The sequence below is a fragment of the Triticum dicoccoides genome, chromosome 1B (genome assembly GCF_002162155.2).
Source record: "Triticum dicoccoides isolate Atlit2015 ecotype Zavitan chromosome 1B, WEW_v2.0, whole genome shotgun sequence".
Classification (NCBI taxonomy): domain Eukaryota; kingdom Viridiplantae; phylum Streptophyta; class Magnoliopsida; order Poales; family Poaceae; genus Triticum; species Triticum dicoccoides.
In genome coordinates this window covers 656,193,169-656,216,564 of record NC_041381.1, presented here as the reverse complement: position 1 = coordinate 656,216,564, position 23,396 = coordinate 656,193,169, and the positions used below count along the sequence as shown (strand labels likewise).

General features: G+C 45.1%; 1 long non-coding RNA gene across 2 annotated transcripts; it reads right to left on the bottom strand.

The window, feature by feature from the left end:
• Positions 1-3,236: 3,236 nt before the first annotated feature.
• On the bottom strand, positions 3,237-4,054 carry LOC119311369. 2 transcript variants are annotated; one of them, XR_005151022.1, is made up of 3 exons: positions 4,010-4,054; positions 3,727-3,890; positions 3,237-3,330 (listed from the first exon to the last, which is right to left on the bottom strand). It is a non-coding gene; the product is annotated as an uncharacterized LOC119311369 (long non-coding RNA). The 2 variants fall into 2 exon arrangements; XR_005151029.1 differs by lacking the exon at positions 3,237-3,330 and adding an exon at positions 3,363-3,414.
• Positions 4,055-23,396: the final 19,342 nt, after the last annotated feature.

Below are 23,396 nucleotides of genomic sequence, written 5' to 3'. Positions count from 1 at the left end.
CAAAAAAACAAAAACCCCAGCACCTGAAATGCTGACGCGTGCCTGGGCTCGCCGCACTGGCCACGTGGAGGCCCATCTGTCCCGGTTTATGCAAGAACCGAGACTAAAGGTTTAGGGCATTAGTACCGACACTTTAGTCCCGTTTCAAAAACCGGGACAAATGGCCCTTACGAACCGGGACTATAGGTCCTTTTTCTACTAGTGTTTGGATCCACATTGGCTTGTTCAGTGCATTGCAAACTCGTGTCCATACCTCTCTTGCCAGAACACACTGTAGTATAATATGGTCTATGCTTTCCTCATCTTGGTCACACAAAGGACAAGCCTCTTGATGATCAAGTCCATGTCTCGCTAGCCGACCCGAAGTCCAACATCTGATTTTCAGAGCTAGCCATGCAAAGAAGCGGCGCCTCAATGGTGCTCTTGATTTCAATGTGAACTCGGCCGTAGGAATTACCTCTCTTCCCCACACTTTTGATGTAGGGGCTGATCGAGTCGAGAAACAACTGTTCATCTCCCATGTCCATGTGATGGAATTAGGAGTGTCCGCATGCAGCTGAACCATTGCTATTTGTGTCCAGAGACCAAAGTACTCCCGAAGGTCCTGAGTCGTCATCTCTGGGCCAATATCAATTGCCCAAGTGCCGTTAAAACCGTTCTTGTTGCTCTCGAACGGTTCCCAACATGCGCATAGATGCTAGGCGCTACCTCTTGTACCTGGAGCCCATGCAACCAACGGGCTTCCCAGAACAAGGTGCTTATTCCATCTCCAACTAACGATCGGGCCGCAACCCTGTATAGTTGCAAGGACTCCTCAAGCACGCGATCTCAAACTCTTCCCATGGTCTAGACGTGTCCGTGTGTTGCAACCATGCCCATCTCGCCTACATCGCAATGTTGCTTCGATAGGATGGTGCTTCGTGATACGGCCGGTCAATTTTATTTCTCCTCATGTCGTCACTTGTTCACATGCAATAACACGCTGGAGGCGGAACTATAAACTTGTCGCGAGGGAGTTGCACTCGCACTAGAATGGGGATCTTTACCGTTTATTTTGGAAATGGACATCACTGAAGCGGTGATGATGCTTGACCAAAAAGATATTAATAGGTCCCCGGATGCTTGCCTAGTGCATGAGATAAGAGTAACTTGATTCTGATAGTGAGTGGTAGTGACTAGTGAGAGCGGTTAGGTGCTTAACAAATAGAGTTAGTCATGAGCTTGCCAAGATTAGGAGAGTTGATGTTAAAACCATAGTCTGGTTGTGGTCTGGCTCAAATGGTTGAAAAACTGTGTGAGATATAGTTCGGTCTCGTTCACAAGACGTGGCCTTTGTTGTTCTTTTTTGGGGAAATCATCTTTCGTTGTTGCAACCTCTTTTCGTTGGCTTTGGGCATGCCTATTTACGGGTTTTTTAGGTGCGTGTGAGAGACAAGGTTCGAACTCAAGATCTCTTTGTAGCGAGGGAACTACACTAAGCACTAGGCCAATTGGTCTACGAATATCATCTTCCTTTCTTATATTTATACGTACAGGAAATGCCCCCTATTTTTTTAACGTTTTGTTTTTTTATTTTCCTGTTTCTTTTTTCTTTCCTTAAATACGTGAAATTTTTTCAAATTGATGATTTATTTTCAAAAATTGAAGAATTTTTCAGATTTGATGAACTGCTTACAAAATCAATGGTTTTTATTTAATTTTGGTGAACTTTTTTTAAAAATCATGAACTATTTTTTAAATTTTATGAACTTTATTCTCAAATTTGATGATCTTTTTTACAGATTTGATGAACTTTTTTGTATCCAATGAAATTTTTTCCAAATTCGTTGATTTTTTCGTAAATTGATGAACTTTTTAAAAATTTCGATGAACTTTTTGTCAAACTCGATGAACCTTTTTATAAAATTTGTGAACCTTTTTGAAGTTTGTGAACTTTTTTCAAATCCGTGGACATTTCACAATTTTTTTTCTTTTTTTCTAAAAGCCAATGTTTGACCAGTTAGTCAACGACAACTTGTGAACGCGATGGAGCTACGAGGAAACCAGGCGAGCACTAGCCTTCTTCTTGGGTCGGCCCACGACCGGGGCACATGGGCGCCCAAAATGCTCAACCGGAGCTCCCGCCATGCCCAGCTTGTTTTGTTTCTTCCCCCGGGCAAGTGGGCTGGTTCTTTGTGCCTTTTGTCTAAACTTTTGGGCCTGTGCACATAAATGAAAGGGAAAACAGAGCATAGCTTGTGGGCTCATATGGTAGGAACGGCAAGAAAAAAAAGCTTCCTTGTAAAACTAGATCCACACAGACATGGAGTTTCTTAGCTTGAGCTCAAATAAGTTCGGCTGACTAGTAAAATCATAAAGAATTAGAAAAAACTGATGCTCCAAAAATATCATTTCCAAAAGCATTTTGTAGTAAAGATTTTTGTTGCCATGACTTCCACAAATGTTATTTCACGTTGAAATTTTACAAGCACTCGAAAACATTGTCAATGTCCGCCACAAAAAAAGAAATCAGATTTTTCAAATTTGTTTTGATTTCTTTTTTCAGACTAGGACAATGCCCGTGCGTTGCAACGGGATATAAATATTTTAGTATGTTAGTTTGTTATTGCTTGTCCATATGAATATAAATGTTTATCAGTTTATACCCATGATTTAGTTACCCGTGCATTCTAACGGGGTATATGCTTAATGTGTTTAACCTATATCTTTAGGGCAACATTCTTGACTTTCTAATGTTATTATAGGTGAATACCCGTTCGTGCTACAGGATACAAAATACATTGAGAGAAGTTACATTGGATAATAATATAGCTTTGTGGTGATTATATTAAAATTCCACCTCTATTATAATGAACGTGCACCCAAACAAGACTCTTTCAGCCCCATAAAAAAACTGAATGCATCAATCAAATATTTTTATTTTTCTTTTGGGGATGGGCATCAAGCAAATGTCCATCACGTCTTGTGACAAATATAGGACTGGCTCCAAGCTCAAAATAAAATAAAATAGGACTGGCCCGATTCCTCCTCTTACCACTCTACACTCTCCATTTCTTTTTCATTGAGACATCCAAACACAAACTCAACTCATCTCTTTTCCATTGGCATCTCCTTATACGCCCTCTTCAAGTTATTTTCTTAAGCACTGCTAGGCGGACGACTAATTTAGACGCCCAGTGCACGACAATAAATCCCAGCCACCAAAACTCGTCCACAGCCCACACTTTGTTTGCTGGATTTATTGCCGTCCATGGATCGGCCACATGATGTCGTGTGTGGAGCAATTCCGTATTTCCTTTCCAATGAGGTCCGCGGCTCCCAACAGCAGAGCTGACGAATTGATAACGAAGAAGAAAGACAATAGTTAAATAACCCGCCGACCATCATGTCCTGTTGGTCCAAATCTGTAGATGTCTATGAGAAAACTGAAAACCCATTTAAATAACCAAACCATTTGAGCTTATGCTTTGCTATTCCCTACAATTATTTTCATTATCACATAAAATGTGTAAATTATGGTGGACAGTATTAACTACAGATACTATACAACCCGTTCATATACTGAAATTCTTTAGAAAAAAATAATCTCAAACCTACTCTATTACTTCAGAAATAAATGATACAAATGTAGAAGCTATAGGAAAGTGAAACAACCTGGGAACCAAAAATGACTGGAACAAAAGCATGGGTACAGAAATGAACTGAGCGTGATTTGTTTTGCCGTACCGCAGAAAGACAAGATGAGGTAGACAACGGTGTGGACTCCGCTGGCAGCGACAACGTTGGCCTCGTTCTCTGCAAGCGCTTGCCGGATCTGTTCATCTCCTTGCCTCACCCACACGAAGGGGGGAAGCTGGTCATGTGGACTCCAGCCGCTGGACTCGAGGAGGCTAGAGGAAAGGGAGGACGTAAGGAAACGAAGGCCCTTATTGCTACTGCCCCTCACATCTAAGCAATATGCTACAGAAGACACATGGTTATGCCATTGATCCATACCACGTTCAAATACCTTCATGAAGTTTTGGCCGTCGCGCGCCGCCGTAATGAGGAAGAGGCGGGGAGCGAAGGCGGCAGATTCGAAGCATGTGGCAGCTCATCTTGCTCTTGTCGGAGAACACGGACACTCCCCGGGGGCATCAACGTGGCGGTAGCGGCAAAATAGTCTGCCGGGACATGCTTCTTGATGCCCACCGTCACGACGTCCTCCCCGTAGACTCCCCTCAGGCCCTCGTTGGTGGTGCGCGGCGTGACGTATATCTTGTGGAGCGCAGGCACGCACTTCCTGCCGGCGCCCCTATCCCTGTCACGGGAGAACTCCTGCATGAGCCACGGCGTCTTGCGCTTCTAGGATGGGGACCGGACGCAGTAGAACCCGATGTCTATTCTTAAGCCCTCACTCTTCAAGAAGCTCCTCCTTGGTATGCTCCAGCCGCCAGTACCCGCCGATCTGCACGCTGAGGTCGGCGCGCTTGTTCTTGGTCGCCGCGCACGGGCTCTGGAACTTGGACTCGCCGAGGAACCACCAGGTGTGCTAGCCCGCACGGGCGCTGGCCGGCGGGTGAAGCTGCAGCAACGCGTAGGGACCATTGGCGTACATGTCGGCGTGGAAGATGAACCCCCGTGCGTCTGGCATCTTGTCGTCGCCGGCGATCCACCGGTTGAGGAACCCCATTCTATCCGCGTTTGTCGGGTTGAAGTAGACGTCGGGAGGCAGCGGCGACGGGTGCTTGATTAAACCGGCCGGGACTGGGCGGAGGCGCCATGGACATGGAGCTGCTGGCTCGGGCTCTTGCGTCGGCGGTGGCGGAAGTTGATCTCTTGATTGCTTTCCTCGCTTTCATGACGGCCATGGTTTCCTAGCTAGCAATCTGCATGAGTTTCTCCGTGCAATCTGCATGACCAAACATAACAATAACGATTAATCATGCATACATAGAAATCAAATTGAGTACAAACACAAGAGTTTGGATGAATTTGTATCATGATATGGCACTCTATTCTTTTGATGACAGGTAAAAAGGCATCTAAGAAACACCATGCAGCCTCCCAAGCAATTGCCAAGAAATCATCTGATTATATTAGTTACTAATTAATCAATTACCCATGATCTTGCTCGGCCGGTGCCGCATCTCCAACCAGTTCCGTTGCTTCTTCGCGGGCGCCTCATGTAGTCCCAGCCACAACTCGCCGATCTTGCGCCACCGTGATGGAGCAATTGTCGATGGAGCAAAGAGAAGGACACGTCGCCGCTTTTGGGAGGTGAGGTCGACGTGGATAACGGCCGCGACGCTGGCGAGGCTTGTGTGGGCGCAGCCGCCAGATCGAAGAGACCAACACGATATGGGCTAGGGGCGGCAGGCCTCGGCGGACCAGCAGCCGCGGCGGCAAGTGCGGCCGTGTGGTCGGGCCGAGGAGGGCGGGCAGCGGCGGAGGGGGTCGAGCGGCAGAAAGGACGAGCGGCGGCTGAGGAGCGATGGGGAGAGGTGGGTTGGATCTGACGCTAACCTACCCAGATCGATGTGGGCTTTTGCGGGGCTTGGCCCATATGCGTCTAGACGGGGCGAGCGGACAAGGGATGACGACGGCGAGCGACGTAAGAGGGGAAACGGAACGCTCTGTTTCTTTTAGGTAGTAGAGATTTTACTGTTTATCCCGAGCTCATCTGAGCTGGGGACCAAAAGAGTACTTTCGTCCACACTTGGTTGTATAAATTTTCTTATTCTACCACCACCGGCCGAGTCTAATGATGGATGGATCCATAAACACGTAAATAGCTCTGAAAAAATATGAACTGTTTGCATACTCATGTCTTTAAAAGGAGTGTAGCTTTTTTCAATTTAGGTTTTTAAAGCTTTTCCCAATTTTATTCATTTGCAACAATAAGAATTGATGTCTTGATACACATGGTGTAAAAAATTATGAAATAAAATTAAAAAAAAGTAAAAAAAAGGTAAACTCTAGTTGCACACGTTGTTAGCATGCTTACTGTTGCGCGCGGGGTGCGTCATGTGCAATTGCCCACCGGTTGTTCCACATGCAGTTGTGCGCGCAATGCAATTGCATGCGAAGGGACTGGTTACACTTGATATATATATATATATATATATATATATATATATATATATATATATATATATATATATATATATATATATATACATTTCAAAATCCAACCAAAATATGGTTGTGTGCGGGCGTTGGTGTCTACGAAACAAAATAGAAAGATAAAAAAAAGACAGCCAAGTTACTAGCAGTTGCGAACCTGTTTGAAAATTGGCAATTGCAACCCTTCTTAAAGCTTTCATTTGCAGCCCCTTTTGTAAACTTGCATTTGTGACCCAATTCAAAAAATTGGAGTTGACCCATCCTCCCGAAAACTTGCAGCCATGTTCCCATTTGAGAGCTTGTAGTTGTGACCCCCCTTGAAAACTTGCAGCAGCGACCTTGTTCGAAAACTTGCGGTTGTGACCTCAGCTAAAAACTTGCAGTTGCAACCCGTTGGATTTTCCTACGTTTAAGTCAATTTTCCGGACAGCTGGTTCGCTGTTCTTCTCTGCTTCCTCTGATCGCCAGCCGCTCCTCTTGTAGTGGCTCGTCTCCCTTCCCCTCCTTTATTAGCCTCTAGCTGGGCTATCCTCGGACAATGTCTAGAGGGAATCAAATACTAAAAGCCTCATCCGCACTTGTTAAGCTTTTGACTTGCCTTCGCCTGAGATGACGGGAGAACCATGAGGTCGCCAACTCGGCCTCAGAGCTCCGCATCTGCCTCCTTCCTTGTATCAAAGTATTTACTTGCACCATTCTAAAATTCACGCGACTTAGAAGTAGCTCGTGCAGATAAAGTAGTTTTTAAACTGCATAGTCGATACTTACGAAATAAACTCACTATCTTTTGTTGATGATAAGAGGGCATGGCAAGCAGAACGGTATCACTATTCGTTTTGAGCTCATTTATATAGTACTACTTCAGAGTGTAAGGAGACTGTCTCAGAAACAAAGTACCCCAAAAAATAGACTAGAGCCGTAATCTAATACGTAAAATATATTTTAAATAATTAAGGGTTTTAGTACATTAATAGTTATATTTTGATCATGTGACTAGCTGGATGGGGCTGCGTGGGGACGTCAAACTCTGGCTATTCAATGCTGGAGGAATCTGACCAGCCGCCAAGGGCGCGGGAGAGGGAGGGCAGAAAAACTATGGGTACGACAGCATTTCCAACAGGCGCGCTATCAATGCGTCGTGCCGGAAAAATAGTGATTTTAGTGCGCGCTACTGTTTCCGGCGCTCCAGCGGACGCGCAAAAATCGCGCGTGTGGCATACGTAATTCAGCGCGTGGGCGGAAACATCATCGCGCACCGTTTATTTGCTGCGCCCGCTCCCGTGCGTTGGACTCTCGAGTCCTCGCTCTCACTCCACCAACCCATCCAGCCGCGCCGCCCTGCGCCACCCCATGTTTTCCGGCGACCGTTCCGGCGCTTCCCCAGTCTCTTCCCGCACGGCCGCGGCTTCCTCCCTCTCTTTCTCTCTCTCTCCGGTCAGCGCCGCCGTCGCGCGCGGCAGCCTCCGACGAACAATGCCCGGCCACCCACCGCCGCTTTGGCGCCCGCAAGGTATTCGACAAAAACGCCCGCAAGGTATGTATTGCTTCCAACTTCCACTTTTTTGCATGAAATTTGGTGCATGTTGTTTATAGCCTAGTTTTGAACATTTTAGATGAGTTCGGGCTATAACTCTTCTGAAGAAGAATTTGATATGGAAGAGGAGGAGGGTCCTGCAATGATCCTAGCTATTCACATCAATAAAAACCGAAGCACGGTGGTTCGGTTATGGGTCGGCAGAAAATTTGGAGGGATAGAATTGATGCCCACAACAGATTGATGAGGCACTATTTTGTGGATAATCCCACATACCCCGAGTCCTACTTTCGTTCCCGGTTTAGGATGAGCATCGAGTTGTTCAGGCGCATTGTAGAGAAACTAGCTAGCCATGACCGGGTTTTTCAGCAGAGGAGGAATGCCGCCGGAGAGCTCGGGCATAGCACCTTTCAGAAGGTGACAGCCGCTTTGCGTATGTTGGCATACAGTATTCCGGCTGATCTAGTTGATGACCACTTAGCCATGGGTGAGAGCCAAGCCATCATGTGTGTCAGGCGCTTCGCAGCCGGAATTTGTGCAAGTGTTTGGCCCTGAGTACTTGAGAACTCCGAATGCTGAAGATGTCGCAAGGCTATTGGAGATGAACAAAGCTCGCGGGGGTCCCAGGTAGGCTAGGCTCAATAGATTGCATGCATTTGAGTTGGAAGAATTGTCCAAAGGCATGGCATGGACAATTCCACGGACAAAAAAGGGTTCCACTATAATCCTTGAAGCGGTGGCCGATCACGAGACTTGGATTTGGCATGCTTTTTTTGGAATGCCTGGATCTTTGAATGACATCAACATTGTCAACCGGTCATCACTGATGAGTAAGATTGCAAATGGTGAACTGCCACCGGTGCAGTTTGTAGCTAATGGTCGTACATACAACCATGACTACTATCTTGCGGATGGCATCTACCCAAAGTGGCAAACATTTGTGAAGCCGTTGAAAAAACGGAAGGTAAGAAATATCTTGATTTCCAAAATGCTCACGCAGCGGCTAGAAAAGATGTGGAGAGAGCTTTTGGGATTTTGCAGGCCCAATTTGCTATTGTGAGAGGACCGGCTAGATTTTGGGATCAGAAGATGCTTTGATACATAATGCATGCTTGTGTGATCATGCACAACATGATCATCGAGAATGAGCGTGGCCAAGATGTAGACTACTCTCAGTATGAGCTCTTGGGACATCCCGTGCGAGTGTGACGAAGGGCTGAAAGGGTGTCCCGTTTTGTTGCCTCCTATCATGTCATTCGACATCCGACAGCGCATAATGAACTCAAGAAGGATCTCATTGAGGAGTGGTGGGCTTGGAATGGCCGCCGAAGATCATCATGATTTATGCGTTTGATGTTGTATTGTTGAACTATTTGTTGTATTTCTTAAAGTACTACTTGTTTGATAAGTTGTAATAAATTGAACTATTCATCTAAACTTGGTTGTGAATGATGTTTGTGATGATTTAAAAATTATGCCATGTCTTTGTTTTGTGTGAAAATGCAATAAATGTGGATGTGCGGCTGCTCGCGCACGCTGCATTTTGGCGCATCGCTGGAGCTGCGCGCGCTCTGCATTTTGGCGCGGCTGCCGGAGCTAGCACTGTGCCCCGCGTCAAACCTGGCATTGCGCGCGCCGCCGCAAACTAGATTTTTGCGCGCCACGCGTTAGGCGCTTGTTGGAGATGCTCTGATGAACCTTGGATCTGATTGTGAAGCATACAGGGTTTTATGCAAGACGATCTTAAAGTGGTCAAGGTGCCATACCACCTCTAATCCGACCCATTTCCTAGCCATCCAATGTTCTTGGTAGATAGTTGACATTTTTTTGTTAATGACAACTTTCACACGATCAATGCATCACCTTGTAAAACAAGAAGAAGATTACCTAACCATTAAAAATCTGGCATCAATTTTTCACGGATTGTGAGCGAACGCACTCATTCATGTCGGATCCCGCACACAAATCCTAAAGTGTTCGCTCCAAATGCACTTTCTCCAAGCTACCTCATTCAAATGAGGAAGCACACAGGCGCTTTTCCGAAAAGATAGTTTCAAGAATTGTTAAGAAATACATTTAATAAAAAATTGGAATTTTTTTGAAGGATTTTTTTTTTCAGAAGTTGGGCACAGGAGTCCCACCGTACAGAGCCTAAGCCCAAAGGCCTCATTGTTTTGTTTTTTGAGGGGTCTAAGGTCTCATTGTTACAGAGCCTAAAAGCCCAGAAGCCCACAAGGGGTGGAGCACACAATAAGCGGATTGCGGTGGGGAAGCCCGCTACGTCCCGCTACGAACCACCGTACGTCCCAACTTCCGCACAAGGTTTCAGATCGCCTCCGTCCCCCGTCCGCCGCCGCCGCCGCCGCCGTCCGGGATGGCAAAGAGGTCCAGGAAGAAGGAGCAGCCGGCGGTCGAGGCAGCGAGCCTCCCCGAGGACCTCCTCGTCGAGGTCCTCGCGCGGGTGCCCTACAGATCGCTCTGCCGCTTCAGGTGCGTGTCCAAAGCATGGCGCGCCCTCTGCTCGGACCCCGGCCTCCGCAAGAGGTCGCCGCAGGCCCTGTCCGGCTTCTTCTGCTACACCCGCGACGACGACAGCCACGAGCTGCGCTTCCTCAACATCTCCGGGCGAGGCCGGCCCCTCGTCGACCCCGGTCACCCCTTCCTGCGCGCCGTGTGGGATGGAGGCGTCCGGGCCGTGGACTGCTGCGGCGGCCTCCTCCTCTGCCAGTGCTGGACGGAATCATCCATACACGACGCCATCTACGACCCCTACGCCGACCCCGACATCGCCTCCGATTCCGAGGCCGAGGCCGACGCTGTCGAAGATGTGGCAAAGTATGTTGTGTGCAACCCGGCTACCGAGGAGTGGACCGTGTTGCCTGCCATCGAGGAGCTGCACCCGAGGAACGTCATCCTTCTGGGCTTCGACCCGGCTGTTCCCTCCCGCTTCACCGTGTTTGTGCTCTTGCAGGATGTGGAGGATGATCACGACGCCGGAGTGCAGATCTTCTCATCAGAGACCCGAACATGGACGTTTCGGCAGAGCGATTGGGGCGAGGGCAGCGTTACTGTGGATTATTACAATGGTTCACCTTCCACCTTCTTCGGCGGCACCCTGCATTTGACTACCCGAGATAATTCAGTGATCACAGTGGACACAGTGGGGAAGGCATGGCACAAGATTCGAATGCCGCTCAGTGTTGAGGACACGTCGGATATTGGCTTCATCGGGCACTCTCAGGAGCGCTTGTATGCTTTGCATATGAATTATTCTGATGATGATTGTCAGCTCACGGTCTGGGTGCTTGAGGATTATGCTACTGGGCAGTGGACACTGAAGCATACAGCTGACATGTCGGAGACAGTAGGCGATGATGTGTGTACTTTTGTCGCTGTTGATTCAGAAGGCAATCTGATTTTCCAAATTAATGGACGGGATGAACAGCTTGTGTCATATGATATGGAAAAGAGGAAATTTCATGTTATCTTCAGTTTTAAGAGTTACTTCACTCTCCGGTGTGATCCTTATATTCCCATTTACAAGGAATGGTTACCCAAAGCAGCTCCATGATTACAGAGTTCACATGCTAAATATGGGTCAGATCTTCTATGGAGCTTGGTATTTTGTATTTTGATGTTCTGGTCCATGCCATTGTGGCTTTGAGCAATGTTATTTCAACTATTCTGGTTATACCTAGTCAGTTGTCACTTCGATCTATTTGCTTTCATGTACTAGTTATGCTGTGGTCATTTGTTATTCTCTCCTGTGGCGAATCTGCGAATATGAGAACAAGTTATGTATGCTTGGGACTATCTGCCTTTTCACTTTTTCCTTCTACTCCCTCTGTTCCTAAATATAAGTCTTTTTAGAGATTTCTATATATGGCCTACATATGAATGTATATAGACGTATTTTAGAGTGTAAATTCACTCATTTTGCTCCGTATGTAGTCCATATTAGGATCTCTTAAAAGACTTGTATTTAGGAACGAAGGGAGTATTTATTTCCTGCAACTATATGCATGTTCCCCACAACCATGCTCATATGTATTTGTAAACTGGGTGCATTGCTCCCCCATTTGCCTGTCAAGATGGTTACATATATTTAAGCAACGGAAGTTATGAATTCTATTTGTGCTAGTCGACATAATTCATTTTCTTTTGATCAGTTGATGTGCATAGTTAAGATGGTTAAGCAATACTCCTACCATACAAGTTCACCAGTAATCATTATGATCCGTACAAGTTCACCAATCTTAGATTCAGTATTAGACACTGCTTATGTGATTGTCAACCACTAATCTAGGTTATTTAAACTTTCGGACTTTTGTGCACCAGGCCACAAACTTCAAGCTGGTGGTATCGATGTATACCAGAAATTTCTTACACTAGTTACTATAGGAGAATGATTTATCATCCATTCCATGTGGATTACTTCTTTTACCTACTTAGTTGTTCACTCTCCCCTCCATCAACAGTTTCAAGTGAATTTTGCTGGTGTAAATTGAGCAGAGGAATATGTCAAAACTGATTATGCCCTGATCCTTTCTCCCAAGATGTAGAACAGCAAGAACATTATCTTAGTATCTTACTATCTTATACTCCCTCCGTCCCATAATATAAGAACGTTTTTCAATCTATGTTAGCTTGAAAAACGTTCTTATATTATAGGACGGAAAGAGTACGTGACAGGAAGAACCTCTACTAATTCCCTTGGTCAAATTATCTTGCTTGAGGTAATATATGAGACTAGATGAGCATTATTATTTTTATTGTTATTGCTATTTAAAGAATTTAGATTTCGGGGCGATGTTTTATATGGAACCTTAAAGCTAAATGAGAGGAGATAATTCCAATTTAGAGCACCTATTTTTCACAAGGTTACATACATTTGGGCCTACAATTCCAATTTACGCCACATTTCAGTTTTGTTGCAAATATGAAAGGACACTCACTTGGTGCAATGGTGTGGCAAATACCTCGTTCGAACATGGAAACACTTTGCTGTTCCTGGCATTTCCTAGTCAGGTAGTCAGCCGGAGTTGATGGCTGGACCTGGCTAGCCTGAACAAGGTCAGGTTCTATAAAGTGGTGCAAATTTGTCAACTCATGAGAAATCGGTTGTCCAAATTGGAATTCACTGAAAAAGAAACAGATCTATGAAGTCAAATGTGATTCTGATCTTGTTGCTGTAGTTCTCCACAATCCACGCCTCTGTTTCTGACAATGGCTCTTGCTCATCTTGTTCCTTGATTTTACTTGTGATCAGCCGCGCTGCAGCCAGCACCGGTAACTAGTAGGTATATTGGTGAATTCTGGCTCTGCTTTATTGCTGCACATTTCAGTACTCGCTGGTACTAGGAGGTCATTCATTAGTCATTACTGTGATTTAGTTCTTTCCTGAATTATCCAGTGATAACTTCTCCCACAATTTCAGACTTCTGTGTGGCTGCCACAAAATCCAAGCTGGTATCAACGTGTAAAAGAAATTTCTAACACTAGTTATTATACGAGGATGAGTTATCATCCCTCCGTCAACAGTTTGAAATGAAATTTTGGTGGTGTAAATGGAGCAGATGAACTGACTATGCCCTGGTCCTTCCTCCCAAGATGCAGAACAGTAAGAACATTATCTTGGTACAATGTTATAACTGACAGATATGTTAAATTATCTTGGTACTAACTAATTCCGTTGGTCAAATTATCTTGGTAACTTTTTTTTTCCGAAACGGAGGCAAAAGATTTGCCTCATCGATTAATTAAGCATAAAAGAATTGCCCAGTTAATTAATGAAAAACCGGGCGAAAACCAATACAGACCAACCACATGTGAATTACTTAAAGAGCATGCAACCCTCTAAGCACAAGATCGCCTGACAACCAAACCCAACACCTAACGTCCACCAACCCCACACTGCTACATCGCAAAGACAACGAGGGTAAGTCGGCCGAAGACCACAGGCACCACCAAATCCACGAATACAAGCCAGACCATAAGGACGACCCAAGAGACTGATAACCATCCATCAAGCAGCTACGGACGCCTTTCCTGTGGCCTCACTCTACTTTCCTTTGCTCCTGAGAGCCTCCTCCACAATCGCCTTGCCAGATCCAGGGCTCACCCTCTCCAAACGTTTGAGCAAGCTGTGAAACTCTAAATCGAAGAGAATGGCATTGACCTTGTCACGCACAGAAACCTGCCCAACGGTCACGTGCGAGTGGGTGACTACAACATCGGAACCTCCATGCTCCACAAAGATGAGCGGCTGGTTGCGCTCCGAAGGATCAGGCGCCAACATACCAACCACCTCAACATCATCAGTCACAGGTACCACTTAAACGATGGACTCAGGCATCACCAATTGCTCACATGATAGAGCCTGGGAGTTAGGCGCCAACACACCTGTCTCATCAACCTCGCCACTCAAAGACGCCACATGCCCAATGGCCATCAGGAGAGGTTCTGTCGTGCTTCCTCTCCTGATGTCCAGGGCAACTTACAATATTGTCCTGCTTGAGGTAATATATCGAAAAGCTGTAAAGCACCGGAACATGGATTCAGTTACCGCAAGAAAGCACAAAAATGGTCGGCGACATGTTATAACTGAATGGCATGGTGCTTATGTTCAGTCAGGGAACATGTATAGATAGAATTTGATAGGATTTTGGATGCTAACTACCATGGTTTTGGGCGAAGATGCTGGTCGGTATTTTGTCGTCAGCTGTATTTCCTATGCATCTGTGTGAGTCCTGACGGATTCCTGAATACTTGGCGAAACGAAAAATATACCAAGTGCAAAGAAACGAGAAAAAAAAAGACGTGACAGGCGGGAATACTTACCACTATACTACAACGACTTTGATGACACTGAGTTTAACAAGGTCAATTACATCGGTTATCTCTTAACAACCGCAGATAGTCGACCATAGGCTTCATCAACCGGTGGGAACCTGCCAGCAGCAACACCATATTTCTCAAGCTGCCCAAAATATATCAGTTATGGCCGTTTTTGAGGATCTCCCCCACAGGTATGTGTTGCTGCCAGCCAAGTGTATATTCATCAGACGGAGCACGTACCAAGTAAAATAATAATCTCGCTGACATTCAAGTATTCTAGCAGCAAGTTAAGCAATGTCTATTCATAAGTGGTCGTTGGGGGCTAAAACAGCGCAGATGCGTCGGACATCCGATGCACAACGGACGACCGAGGGCATGACAGACACCGGACGTCCGATGTTTTGTAACGGTCTAGTGGGTACCGGACGACCGGAGGATCCGGTGGAGAAAATACCGGACGACCGAGGAATATCAGACGACCAAGGGCTCTGCAGACAACGGACGTCCGACAGGGACTGGACAACCGATGTTTTGGTTCTGGATCAGATTTGCCCGATGTCCGCTGCACACCGGACGACCAATGTTTTGGCTCTGTATGGAAGCGGTCGGACGTCCGGTGAGTACCGGTCGTCCGACAGAGATGAAGATCAGACACTGACTTTGAAGAAGTTGTTTGAGCAAGACTTTAGCAATAACCCATGTTCCCCTCTTAATAGTGCGGGATCCTATACTCAAGAATAAACATAAACATAGTCTTGTTTCTTCGTTCTTGATGAGGTTAAATATTTCCGAAGTCATAATCCACACACATAATTGATTCTGAGGGGACTAAAACCTGAGATATATTTGACAAACTTTGTTAGTCTTCTATGAGTATATTGTCATCAACATCAAAATAATATTTAGGGCATGATTGCACTTTCAACGTTAAACAACAACAACAACAACAACAACTTTCAGATGGTGGTTGTTGTATACCTTATTTAGAAATAAGGTCCAAGTCAAATATCTTCAATCTGATGAGCACTTAGTTAGTTAGTTAAGATACCTGTCATACTTTAATGTTGGTTTATCAATTGGAACAAATTTAAGTGTTAGTAGTTGTTAGAAGAGTACTAATTACCTAGTGAACTTGCCTTTCGAAGCTTACATATGTGCTCTATTTGCTTCTAATCTCCAAGGTGCAGCGTATTGAAATTCTTAGATTGGTTTTATGCAAAATGCAGCCATAGCAGCAGAAATGTTGCCGTAGTTGCAATTTTTTTTTTAATTTGCATGCCTAAGCTTTCAGTGGCGGGCGCTTCAATCTGCCCGCCACTGCCACAACTATCACTAGTAATGGACACATGTGTGTTGCCCGCCACTGCAGAGGCACTTACTGGCGGGCGCATGCCTTCCACTGATGCCATTTTAATAGTGGCGGCAGGTCAGTGGCGAGTGCCCCTGCGAGCCTTGCCTGTCACTGCTAGTTTTTTTTACGCCCGCCACTGCTTGGCGTTCCTGCAGTAGTTGGGTGACGACGCAAGAACATTGCCATCATCCAATCTGGAAAGCCAAAGTCTAGGGTTTCCCCCGGAGCACAGAAGGAACGAGAATCGCCCGCACAACACCTCCGGCGAGGTAACGACGCCTAGGGGCACCACCGTCAACGGTTCCGACTGAGGCCAAATTAAGTTTTCGCTGGCATACTCACATCCAACATGACCATGAGATCCATCTCCACTGTCTTCCGCCACACCCCAAGGGAGTTCCTGTTGGGGAACGTAGTAATTTCAAAAAAATTCCTACGCACACGCAAGATCATGGTGATGCCATAGCAACGAGAGGGGAGAGTGTTGTCCACGTACCCTCGTAGACCGTAAGTGGAAGCGTTAGCACAACGCGGTTGATGTAGTCGTACGTCTTCACGATCCGACCGATCCAAGCACCGAACGTACGGCACCTCCGAGTTCAGCACACGTTCAGCTCGATGACGATCCCCGGGCTCCGATCCAGCAAAGCTTCGGGGATGAGTTCCGTCAGCACGACGGCGTGATGACGATGATGATGTTCTACCGGCGCAGGGCTTCGCCTAAGCTTCGCGACGATATGACCGAGGTGGAATATGGTGGAGGGGGGCACCGCACACGGCTAAGGAACGATCCGTAGATCAACTTGTGTGTCATGGGGTGCCCCCTTGCCCCCGTATATAAAGGAGGGAGGGGGAGGTGCGGCCGGCCCCTTTGGGGTGCGCCTGGAGGAGTCCTACTCCCATCGGGAGTAGGACTCCCTCCTCTTGCCTTGGTGGAGAAGGAAAGGGGGGAGGGGAAAGAGGAAAGGGGGGCGCCGCCCCCCCCCCCCTTCCTTGTCCTATTCGGACTAGGGGGAGGGGGCGCGCGGCCTGCCCTGGCCGGCCCTCCTCTTATCCCTCATGGCCCACTAAGGCCCATTAACCTCCGGGAGGGTTCCGGTAACCCCCCGGTGTTCCGGTAAAATCCCGATTTCACCCGGAACCTTTCCGATGTCCAAATATAGGCTTCCAATATATCAATCTTTATGTCTCGACCATTTCGAGACTCCTCGTCATGTCCGTGATCACATCCGGGACTCCGAACAAACTTAGGTACATCAAAAGTTATAAACTCATAATAAAACTGTCATCGTAACGTTAAGCGTGCGGACCCTACGGGTTCGAGAACTATGTAGACATGACCTAGAACCATTCTCGGTCAATAACCAATAGCGGAACCTGGATGCCCATATTGGTTCCTACATATTCTACGAAGATCTTTATCGGTCAAACCGCATAACAACATACGTTGTTCCCTTTGTCATCGGTATGTTACTTGCCCGAGATTTGATCGTCGGTATCCAATACCTAGTTCAATCTCGTTACTGGCAAGTCTCTTTACTCGTTCTGTAACACATCATCTTATTACTAACTCATTAGTTATAATGCTTGCAAGGCTTAAGTGATGAGTATTACCGAGAGGGCCCAGAGATACCTCTCCGACAATCGGAGTGACAAAACCTAATCTCGAATTATGCCAACTCAACATGTACCTTTGGAAACACCTGTAGAGCACCTTTATAATCACCCAGTTACGTTGTGACATTTGATAGCACACAAAGTGTTCTTCCGGTAAATGTGAGTTGCACAATCTCATAGTTGTAGGAACTTTGTATAAGTCATGAAGAAAGCAATAGCAACATACTAAATGATCAAGTGCTAGGCTAACGGAATGGGTCATGTCAATCACATCATTCTTCTAATGATGTGATCCCATTAATCAAATGACAACACATGTCTATGGTTAGGAAACATAACCATCTTTGATTAATGAGCTAGTCAAGTAGAGGCATACTAGTGACTATATGTTTGTCTATGTATTCACACATGTATCATGTTTCTGGTTAATACAATTCTAACATGAATAATAAACATTTATCATGATATGAGTAAATAAATAATAACTTTATTATTGCCTCTAGGGCATATTTCCTTCAGTCTCCCACTTGCACTAGAGTCAATAATCTAGATTACATAGTAATGATTCTAACACGCATGGAGTCTTGGTGTTGATCATGTTTTGCTCGTGAGAGAGGCTTAGTCAACGGGTCTGCAACATTCAGATCCGTATGTATTTTGCAAATCTCTATGTCTCCCACTTGGACTTGGTCCCGAATGGAATTGAAGCGTCTCTTGATGTGCTTGGTCCTCTTGTGAAATCTAGATTCCTTTGCCAAGGCAATTGCACCAGTATTGTCACAGAAGATCTTCATTGGTCCCGATGCACTAGGTATGACACCTAGATCGGAAATGAACTCCTTCATCCAGACTCCTTCATTTGCTGCTTCCGAAGCAGCTATGTACTCCGCTTCACATGTAGATCCTGCTACGACGCTTTTGTTTAGAACTGCACCAACTTACAGCTCCACCATTTAATAAAAACACGTATCCGGTTTGCGATTTAGAATCGTCCGGATCAGTGTCAAAGCTTGCATGGACGTAACCGTTTACGACTAGCTCTTTGTCACCTCCATATACGAGAAACATTTCCTTAGTCCTTTTCAGGTATTTCAGGATGTTCTTGACCGCTGTCCAGTGATCCACTCCTGGATTACTTTGGTACCTTCCTGCCAAGCTTATTGCTAAGCATACGTCAGGTCTGGTACACAGCATTGCATACATGATAGAGCCTATGGCTGAAGCATAGGGAACATTTTTCATTTTCTCTTTATCTTTTGTTGTGGTCGGGCATTGAGTTTGACTCAACTTCACACCTTGTAGCACAGGCAAGAATCCTTTCTTTGCCTGATCCATTTTGAACTTTTTCAAAATTTTGTCAAGGTATGTGCTTTGTGAAAGTCCTATTAAGCGTCTTGATCTATCTCTATAGATCTTGATGCCCAATATGTAAGCAGCTTCACCGAGGTCTTTCATTGAAAAACTTTTATTCAAGTATCCTTTTATGCTATTCAGAAATTCTATATCATTTCCAATTAATAATATGTCATCTACATATAAAATTAGAAATGCTACAGAGCTCCCACTCACTTTCTTGTAAATACAGGCTTCTCCAAAAGTCTGTATAAAACCATATGCTTTGATCACACTATCAAAGCGTTTATTCCAAGTCCGAGATGCTTGCACCAGTCCATAAATGGAACGCTGGAGCTTGCACACTTTGTCAGCACCTTTTGGATTAATAAAACCTTCCGGCTGCATCATATACAACTCTTCTTCTAGAAATCCATTCAAGAATGCAGTCTTGACATCCATTTGCCAAATTTCATAATTATGAAATGCAGCAATAGCTAACATGATTCGGACGGACTTAAGCATCGCTACGGGTGAGAAAGTCTCATCGTAGTCAACCCCTTGAACTTGTCGAAAACCTTTTGCAACAAGTCGAGCTTTATAGACAGTTATATTACCATCAGCGTCAGTCTTCTTCTTAAAGATCCATTTATTCTCAATGGCTTGCCGATCATCGGGTAAGTCAACCAAAGTCCATACTTTGTTTTCATACATGGATCCCATCTCAGATTTCATGGCTTCTAGCCATTTTGCGGAATCCGGGCTCATCATCGCTTCCTCATAGTTCATAGGTTCATCATGGTCAAGTAACATGACTTCCAGAATAGGATTATCGTACCACTCTGGCGCGGATCTTACTCTGGTAGACCTACGAAGTTCAGTAGAAACTTGATCTGAAGTTTCATGATCATTATCATTAGCTTCCTCACTAATTGGTGTAGTTGTCACAGGAACCGGTTCTCGTGATGAACTACTTTCCAATAATGGAGTAGATACAGTTATCTCATCAAGTTCTACTTTCCTCCCACTCACTTCTTTCGAAAGAAACTCCTTCTCTAGAAAGGATCCATTCTTAGCAACGAATGTCTTGCCTTCGGATCTGTGATAGAAGGTGTACCCAATAGTCTCTTTTGGGTATCCTATGAAGACACATTTCTCCAATTTAGGTTTGAGCTTATCTGGTTGAAGTTTCTTCACATAAGCATCGCAGCCCTAAACTTCAAGAAACGACAACTTTGGTTTCTTGCCAAACCACAGTTCATAAGGCGTCGTCTCAACGGATTTTGATGGTGCCCTATTTAACGTGAATGCGGCCGTCTCTAAAGCATAACCCCAAAATGATAGCGGTAAATCAGTAAGAGACATCATAGATCGCACCATATCCAGTAAAGTACGATTACGACGTTCGGACACACCATTTCGTTGTGGTGTTCCAGATGGCGTGAGTTGCGAAACTATTCCACATTGTTTCAAGTGTAGGCCAAACTCATAACTCAAATATTCTCCTCCACGATCAAATCATAGAAACTTTATTTTCTGGTTACGATGATTTTCCACTTCACTCTGAAATTCTTTAAACTTTTCAAATGTTTCAAACTTGTGTTTCATCAAGTAGATATACCCATATCTGCTCAAATCATCTGTGAAGGTGAGAAAATAATGATACCCACTGCAAGACTCAACATTCATTGGGCCACAAACATCAGTATGTATGATTTCCAACAAATCAGTTGCTCGCTCCATAGTTCCGGAGAATGGCGTTTTAGTCATCTTACCCATAAGGCACGGTTCGCAAGTACCAAGTGATTCATAATCAAGTGATTCCAAAAGTCCATCAGTATGGAGTTTCTTCATGCGTTTTACACCAATATGACCCAAACGGCAGTGCCACAAATAAGTTGCAGTATCATTATTAACTCTGCATCTTTTGGTTTCAACACTATGAATATGTGTATCACTACTATCGAGATTTAATAAAAATAGACCACTCTTCAAGGGTGCATGACCATAAAAGATATTACTCATATAAATAGAACAACCATTATTCTCTGATTTAAATGAATAACCGTCTCGCATCAAACAAGATCCAGATATAATGTTCATGCTCAACACTGGCACCAAATAACAATTATTCAGGTCTAAAACTAATCCCGAAGGTAGATGTAGAGGTAGCGTGCCGACTGCGATCACATCGACTTTGGAACCGTTTCCCACGCGCATCGTCACCTCGTCCTTGGCCAGTGCTCGCTTATTCTATAGTCCCTGTTTCAAGTTGCAAATATTAGCAACAGAACCAGTATCAAATACCCAGGTGCTACTACGAGCTCTAGTTAGGTACACATCAATAACATGTATATCACATATACCTTTGTTCACTTTGCCATCCTTCTTATCCGCCAAATACTTGGGGCAGTTCCGCTTCCAGTGACCAGTCTGCTTGCAGTAGAAGCACTCGGTTTCAGGCTTAGGTCCAGACTTGGGTTTCTTCTCTTGAGCAGCAACTTGCTTGCTGTTTTTCTTGAAGTTCCCCTTCTTCTTCCCTTTGCCCTTTTTCTTGAAACTAGTGGTCTTGTTGACCATCAACACTTGATGCTCCTTCTTGATTTCTACCTCCGCAGCTTTTAGCATTGCGAAGAGCTCGGGAATAGTCTTGTTCATCCCTTGCATATTATAGTTCATCACAAAGCTCTTGTAGCTTGGTGGCAGTGATTGGAGAATTCTGTCAATGACGCTATCATCCGGAAGATTAACTCCCAGTTGAATCAAGTGATTATTATACCCAGACATTTTGAGTATATGCTCACTAACAGAACTATTCTCCTCCATCTTGCAGCTGTAGAACTTATTGGAGACTTCATATCTCTCAATCCGGGCATTTGCTTGAAATATTAACTTCAACTCCTGGAACATCTCATATGCTCCATGACGTTCAAAACGTCGTTGAAGACCCAGTTCTAAGCCGTAAAGCATGGCACACTGAACTATAGAGTAGTCATCAGCTTTGCTCTGCCAGACGTTCTTAACGTCGTCAGTTGCATCAGCAGCAGGCCTGGCACCCAGCGGTGCTTCCAGGACGTAACTTTTCTGTGCAGCAATGAGGATAATCCTCAGGTTACGGACCCAGTCCGTGTAATTGCTACCATCATCTTTCAACTTTGCTTTCTCAAGGAACGCATTAAAATTCAACGGAACAACGGCACGAGCCATCTATCTACAAACAAACATAGACAAGCAAAATACTATCAGGTGCTAAGTTCATGATAAATTTAGGTTCAATTAATCATATTACTTAAGAACTCCCACTTAGACAGACATCTCTCTAGTCATCTAAGTGATCACGTGATCCAAATCAACTAAACCATAACCGATCATCACGTGAGATGGGGTAGTTTTCAATGGTGAACATCTTTATGTTGATCATATCTACTATATGATTCACGCTCGACCTTTCGGTCTCCGTGTTCCGAGGCCATATCTGCATATGCTAGGCTCGTCAAGTTTAACCTGAGTATTCTGCGTGTGCAAAACTGGCTTGCGCCCGTTGTAGATGGACATAGAGCTTATCACACCCGATCATCACGTGGTGTCTGGGCATGACGAACTTTGGCAACGGTGCATACTCAGGGAGAACACTTTTTGATAATTTTAGTGAGAGATCATCTTAAAAGGCTACCGTCAATCAAAGCAAGATAAGATGCATAAAGGATAAACATCACATGCAATCAATATAAGTGATATGATATGGCCATCATCATCTTGTGCTTGTGATCTCCGTCTCCGAAGCATCATCATGATCACCATCGTCACCGGCGCGACACCTTGATCTTCATCGTAGCATCGTTGTCGTCTCGCCAACTATTGCTTCTACAACTATCGCTACCGCTTAGTGATAAAGTAAAGCAATTACAGGGCGTTTGCATTTCATACAATAAAGTGACAACCATATGGCTCCTGCCAGTTGTCGATAACTTCGGTTACAAAACATGATCATCTCATACAATAAAATATAGCATCATGTCTTGACCATATCACATCACAACATGCCCTGCAAAAACAAGTTAGACGTCCTCTACTTTGTTGTTGCAAATTTTACGTGGCTGCTACGGGCTTAGCAAGAACCGTTCTTACCTACGCATCAAAAACCACAACGATAGTTTGTCAAGTTGGTGCTGTTTTAACCTTCGCAAGGACCGGGCGTAGCCACACTCGATTCAGCTAAAGTGAGAGAGACAGACACCCGCCGGTCACCTTTAAGCAACGAATACTCGTAGCGGTGAAACTAGTCTCGTGTAAGCGTACGCGTAATGTCGGTCCGGGCCGCTTCATCTCACAATACCGCCGAACCAAAGTATGACATTGTTGGAGAATGTAGTAATTTCAAAAAAAATTCCTACGCACACGCAAGATCATGGTGATGGCGTAGCAACGAGAGGGGAGAGTGTTGTCCACGTACCCTCGTAGACCGTAAGCGGAAGCGTTAGCACAACGCGTTTGATGTAGTCGTACGTCTTCACGATCCGACCGATCCAAGCACCGAACGTACGACACCTCCGAGTTCAGCACACGTTCAGCTCGATGACGATCCCCGGGCTCCGATCCAGCAAAGCTTCGGGGATGAGT